Genomic DNA, 6,816 nt, shown 5'->3' with positions numbered 1-6,816 from the left:
AAGCAAGAAAAAGGAAACAAGAGATAAAAATAAAAAAATAAACAGGGAAAAAAAAGGAAATAAGGACGTGGATTACCAGGGACCCCCTCTGGATCCAGCCCTGGAGGTTGGATTTGATTGGTGAGCGCCTGGTGGCCGGGCCTTCTCTTACGGGTTCTAACCGGTCCCAGCCCAAAGAGACGATGTGCCCCCCCCCCCATAAGTTAACCACCTGTGGGAGGGGCCAAAGGGGTCTGATGCGGAGAGAGCTGGGTCGCAGCCAAAGGAGGTGTCTTTGGCGCACCGATCTGACCCCTGGCTACAGAAACTGGCTTTTGGGACATGGAAGTATTGCTTAATTTTGTATGGGTGGGTGAGTGTTTTGATCCGTTAACAATTAGGGTCGTATGGGGCACTATTTCTTGCGGCATGTTTTGGGCAAGTACAGCTTAGTGGCGCCCAGGGATGAGCCAACCAATGTTTTCACCCGGTCACAAAGCTCTGGAGCTTGTTAGGCGAATGTGCTAACCTATATTTTTCTTCTAATTGGATGACTGTAAATGTTTGAATTTTGAAGAATTTTTTACATCGCCCTGGGCAGCACGGCGGGTGCACTCACTCACTGCTAACCACTGTTAGCACATCTACTGCACAGTTCTGAGATCAAGTGATCAAACCCAGCTACCAGCCTTCCTGAGTGGAGTTTGCATGTTTTTCCTGTGCTTGCATCGATTTCCTCCGGGCACTCCAGTTTCCTCTCACATTCCAAGAACATTCATGTCAAGTTAATTGGCCTGGCCAAATTGTCCCTAGGTGTGAATAAGTGAGTCTGTGTGCCCTGCGACTGGCTAGCAAAGTTAGGGTGTCCCCTGCCTACTGCCCGATGATTGCCGGGATGGGCTCCAGCAAACCCTGCTGGGGATAAGCAATACTGGTAATGGATGGATTACATCTCCCTATTCTCAATAATGTGAGACTAAAAACAAGAATAATCATTACATCAAATAAAGCTTAAGGGACATTGTGTAATATTTAGTTTCTCTTAGTGGCAAAAAAAAAAAACACCCATACATTAAACAAAGCAATTTTGATTTAAATAATAAGGAAAATACATGAACTATATTTTAGGCTTGCATTTTTTTAAATACTGGAGGTTTGAGACATTTCAAAATATTGTATGTCCACCATCTTACCGCTACCAAACACCCCAAAAATAGTTTTTGTTCTCTTTTTGACTTTTTTCCCTTCTTTCTATTTCGCCTTTTCTTCTTTTATTTTATTTTCCTGATATTTTTTTTAATGATTTTTTTTTCTCTTTTATATCCCTTAATTAGTTTCTTTAGTTTTAAAAACTCAAAAACCTCAGCTGAGGAGAATAAAGAAACCTTGAGAAGGGACTGCATATTAGGTAATCCCATTTCTGGGATGACCAGGATGAGATGGATGTTGCATTAACAAACAATACACAGACATTGTCAACATGAAATATAGGTCATTCATAAGCTACAGTATAGAAAACAAATTGTGTCTTAAGCCTACATTTAAACCGTTTTACTGAGGTTGCAGATCAAATCTCAGAGGGCAGAGCATTCCATATATTACCGGGGCTTGAATGGAAAACGTTCTAGAACCTGCGGATCTCTACTTGGCTCTTAGGATCAATCGTAGACAAGCATTTTCAGAGCGAAGGTTCCAGACAGGAACATAGGGGGAATTAAATCTGAAAGATATGATGGAACAAGTCCATGCATGTTTTTGTATAGTACCAACAGAACCTTAAAATGTATAAAGCTGCCCTGCGACCCTACTGAGGATAAGTGGTGCAGATAATGGATGGATGGATGTGGATGAATAAAGCTGTTCTATTCTTAACACGTGTTTGGAAAAACAGATTCCCTTGTTTTTCTTTATTGCTTTCTTTATTTGTTTCCTTCCTCTTTTTTTCTTTCTCGTTTTTCTTTATCCTTTTCCTGCTTTTCTGTATCGGTTAAAATACTGATCAATATGCGGTGGTTAGCGCGTGTGCGGCACAGTTCTAAGGTCTTGGGAACCTCCTGTGTGGGTTCAAATCCAGCTACCGGACTTCCTGTGCGGGGTATTTATGTTCTCCCCGTGCTTGCGTGGGTTTCCTCCGGGCACTCCACTTTCCTCCCACATTCCAAAGACATGCATTTCAGGTGGATTGACCGGTCCAAATTGTCCCTAGGTGTGAATGAGCAAGTGAGTTGTCTGTCACTGTGTGCCCTGCGATTGTCTGGCAACCAGTTCAGGGTGTCCCCTGCCCACTGCCCGATGATTGCTGGGATGGGCTCCAGCACCCCCGCGACCCTACTGAGGATAAGCGGTGCAGCTAATGAGATGAGATGCCTGATTTTAAGACAAGGAACTCATTTAAATGATCAGAAATAACTTCCTAGCTGTCGGAATAAACTTATTTATGCCAAGCACGAAAACAGTGTGTCGGGAACATTTTTTTGGGTTACCTTTGGTCAGAGGAAGCATCACGTGGGGGGAGGGTTCCACATGGACTCTTCTCCTTTTGTAGAACTCACCTTTTGCAAAGGGAATAAAGAGAGAGGAAAAAAGAGGAAGCCACTGGCAGCTCCCGTTCCTTGGCCGCCCGGGCTTTGACTTTCTTTGTCTCCTTTGGGGCAAAGGCCAAAAACTACCCTCTTTTGAAGAATAGCAGGCATTCAAGTCCACCCTTTTAAAGGCATGTGATGTCATTGGTCACAGGAAGTGTGTCCTGTGACCTATTGAAGTTTTTTGTTGATGCTTTTTAAAATAATGTTATCCAATTGATTGATTTGATAATATGCAAATTTCATTTAGACTCACAACTAAATAAATCTCTGGCATGAATCATGACCACATAGATAGACAAACGATTAATCTGTTAATTACAAAGGCAAATAATTAATATTTTGATTACTTATTAACATTTTCGGGTTCAAATCTTTGTTAAATAAAGCACGCTACAAAAGTGCCCACGGACAGACATTTCCTTCATTTACAGGAAGTGAGCAGACTGTTGAGCTTTACCAATATGTTGACAGGATGTTTTGAGAAGGTGTTTCAAATTGCAAAGTTTGCAAACCTAGCATGTCAGAATAGCGTTTTTATCACTTCCTGCTGCTACTAGGTCCTGCATGTGTGTCTCTAAGTAACCTAGAACAAAGGTTTAGGAAAAAGACAAAAGTTTTCATAATGTCGGTAGCTTGGTTAGCTAACACAATTATGATAGCATACAGGCAAAATAATGCCAATGTCTTAATATCTCTTTTTTGAGACCTAATAAACAACAGTTGTAAAATAAAACATTCACCATAAATTCATGGTTATTTTTCTTGATACATTTTGAACACTGCACCTTTAAATATGGCTTAAAGAGAAATGTGTCCATGTCTTTGCAACATCCATAATTTAGAGTAATTTACAGCTTTACAATCGTCAACACTCCACGAAATCCGTTTTGCTCTTCAGACATATTTTTGCACCGAAGGTGGGTAGAGAAGTGAAACATTTTATTCGAGTAAAAGTACTGTTACTTCAAAATGATACGACTCAAGTAAAAGTAAAAAGAAGTTGTCCTAATAATTACTTGAGTAAAAGTAAGTCCTTGATTAAAAAACTACTCAAATACTGAGGAACTGTAGCAACGTCTGATTCATTGATTTGTTTTTAAAACAACCCATTCAATCAGATCATCAAATTATCAGTCCATTCATCCATCCACCCATTATCTGAACGGCTTAACCTCAGTTGGGTCGCGGGGGTACCAGAGCCAATCCCATCTATCTTCGGGCAGTGGGCAGGGGACACCCTGAACTTTTGTTGCCACCCAGTTACAGGGCACACAGAGACAGACAAATCACTTGCTCATTCACACTTAGGGACAATTTGGACCAGCCAATTAACCTGACATACATGTCTTTGAAATGTGGGAGGAAACTGGAGTGCCCAGAGAAAACCTACGCAAGCACGGGAAACACATGCAAACACAGCACAAGAAGGCGGGTAGCTGGCTTCGAACCCATGACCTCAGAACTGCACTAACCAGTCATCTGCTGTGTCAGTCCATCCAATCCACAATACAGTATTCATCATTTATTTTTAAAATAGATTAAAATAAGGTAAATTTAAGTACTTTAACAAACGTAAAACAATGAAAGTATAAGCTGAAGAAATACTAACATATAAATGCATGGACTTGTGCCCTCTTATCTCTCTGATTTGATTTCCCCCTGTGTTCCAGCACGGAGCCTCCGCTCTGAAAAGGCCGGTCTACTTGCGACTCCGAGAGTCAAGAAGTCTGCAGGCTCGAGAGCGTTTTCCATCCAGGCCCCTGTGCTGTGGAATGCTCTGCCTCCGGAGATAAGATCTGCAACCTCAACGGAAGTTTTTAAATCTAGACTTAAGACACATTTCTATTCAAAATCTTATGATTGATTCCAACCTCACATTTTGTATTGTCCTGTCTTTTTCCAACTGCCTGGCTGGTGAGATACGAAGGAGAAGGACGAGTTGAGATGAGTCAGCAGACCAGCGTCTGACCTGAAGCATGTCAACGCCAGCACTTTCCGGACAAATTTCAACATGTTACCAAGTAAAGAATTTTACACATTTGACTATAAAGTTTTATACGATTGACTAAGTTTAATGCAATGAAGATTTTCACTGAGTGGGCTTTAGTTCAATGTACAAGGTCAGGGCAGGTTTTTCGAAATGCATATTTTGTCTAGGAAATTTTGATAACAGAACACGTGGATTTGTTGACGCAGGACGGCAGGCGATGTTTCTTTTGGGAAGCCAGACATCAAGGTGCTGTGTTGTGAGAACATTGGGCGCAAACAATTTATTGGCACGCCCATAGGAGGAGCCGAGACGCCATCGTGCGGGGAGACGTAGGCCAATAATAGAGAATAGAATAGAATAAAATAGAATAGAATAGAATAGAATAGAATATACCTTTATTGTCATTGTTACAAAATGGGTTAACATATTGTGACAACGAAATTGGGCATGACACTCCAGTTTTACACATTCACAGTGAGGTATGAGACAAGAAGATAAAGGAACAGAGAAGATAAGGTTATAAACAAGGGGGATAAGGCTATAGTTATAATTTACATGGTATTTACACAAGAAATGTCGGCATGTGGGATGTTACATACAGTGTTGTCGTGATACCGTTGGTATCGTAAGGGTTGTGCAATATTGCATAATGTCGGTAGCTTGGTTAGCTACCGAGAAAGCTAAAGGACTTCAGAACGGGGCTTCACACACACTTCAACGTCATCACTTCAGCGGTCTCCTGAGGGCACACTTAGTTCTGATGTTGTGAATAAATCCGCCCCCTTGTGCAAATGCCGGGTCCAGGTCATTTTCTCTGAAGAAAGTGCACGCATGATTGTTAGGTGAATGTAGGTTGTGTTTGGTTAATGGAGTCAGATAAGTAATTAGAACAATTAGATAAACAGGAAATTTTGATTATTAATTTCCAACACTAGTGTTCTCTTTTATTGATGTTTGCCCTGTTTGTGTACTGTAACTCAATCTATTCCACCCTGGTCATCCTGGAAGGGGGATTATTACTTGTGAGGCCCCTCCTCAAGGTTTCTTTTTTCCTCACGCTGAGGTTTTTAGTTTTTCCTTGCCCGCATGTTGGTTTAAGATCAGGCAATGGTGTAATTGTAATCCTGTGCTGTCCTTTGAGACATTTTTGTGATTAAGGGCTATATAAATAAATGTGACTTGACTTGAGAAGAAATAAGTTGAGTACAAGTAGAACATTTAAAGCCTCAGTACTATTTTACCAGGCTCTGTAGGCAGAACAACGCGCTAACCCAGGGGTTGGATACCCAAAGCCTTATAATGAATGCATTTACGTAACGTTTATTTTTTTAAATAAATTTAAAGAAATGTAATTAAGAAATCCAATTTTCAATTAAATCTTTATTTTAAGGATTGGAAAAGCACATCAACAAAGGTTCCTAATGTGCCTCTTATCTGGGCAACGAAAAAAAAGGCTGAAATAAAAGGCAGCATGCATTTATGAATGAATGAATAAAGCAATTGATACGATTCCCATGGTGGTATTTTTCAATCTACAGTGAACTTTAACCCATCAGCCGAGACGGTCAGCGGGGTTCCCTCACACCTCAGCCCTGGTGGTGGTGATCACATCACAGACACACCTCAACACTGCTCACCAGCTGTGCCAGATCCTCAGATGGCCCAGACTGGTGTCACCACCACCAGATGCGACAGGTTTGTTAGGAGGCCTGCACACCTCCGGGACTTTGTTTAACACAATGTGACGATGTACCTGAAAATGACCTCATGAGCCCTTGGGTTCAATGTTTATGTGGGGGGCCGATTAAAAAGAAAGAAAAAAAAAAGGGAAGATGTCACAATGTATGCGTTCTACCCTGTGCGGTTAGAGAGGTGCACCAACTTGTAATGCAGGCACTTAAGTTTCCGGTAAAGCTGATGAACACACATCTGCATGCGAGTCTTCTTTTAAATGTGATATCTAACATACAACAGTCATCGGGGGTTTTATGGTTGTCTGGATTTATCATGTCAATGTTAAAATCCCCACAGATGAATAGTGTTTTGGCTTATAGCAGAAAGTATTTTTGCAGCCCAATTCGTGAAAGGTTTCGGACTTCAGCCCGGAGATCTGTATACAAAATTACAATATTAGACTATAATATTTTTTTTTTGTTTTTAATTTCTAATTTTGATAATTCAAGTAAATCATTGATTACCAATGACATGTTTTGTTTGAATTGAATTGTTTAAATTGATATTTCTTTAAATTGAAATATCTGT

At 40.7% G+C, this 6,816-nt stretch overlaps 1 long non-coding RNA gene across 1 annotated transcript in view; it reads left to right on the top strand.

The window, feature by feature from the left end:
• The first annotated feature begins 4,310 nt into the window (after positions 1 to 4,310).
• LOC148370544 (uncharacterized) overlaps positions 4,311 to 6,816 on the top strand; it is a 10,341-nt gene continuing 7,835 nt past the window's right edge. The window contains exons 1-2 of the long non-coding RNA XR_015849596.1: positions 4,311 to 4,585; positions 6,093 to 6,249. This is a non-coding gene — a long non-coding RNA (uncharacterized LOC148370544). The remainder of the gene's footprint in view (positions 4,586 to 6,092; positions 6,250 to 6,816) is intronic.

Source organism: Urocampus carinirostris, chromosome 2, assembly GCF_059441175.1.
Source record: "Urocampus carinirostris isolate Australia breed hairy pipefish chromosome 2, RoL_Ucar_1.0, whole genome shotgun sequence".
Taxonomy (NCBI): Eukaryota; Metazoa; Chordata; class Actinopteri; order Syngnathiformes; family Syngnathidae; genus Urocampus; species Urocampus carinirostris.
Note: the sequence above shows the minus strand (reverse complement) of the source record. Positions and strands in the feature narration are given on the sequence as shown.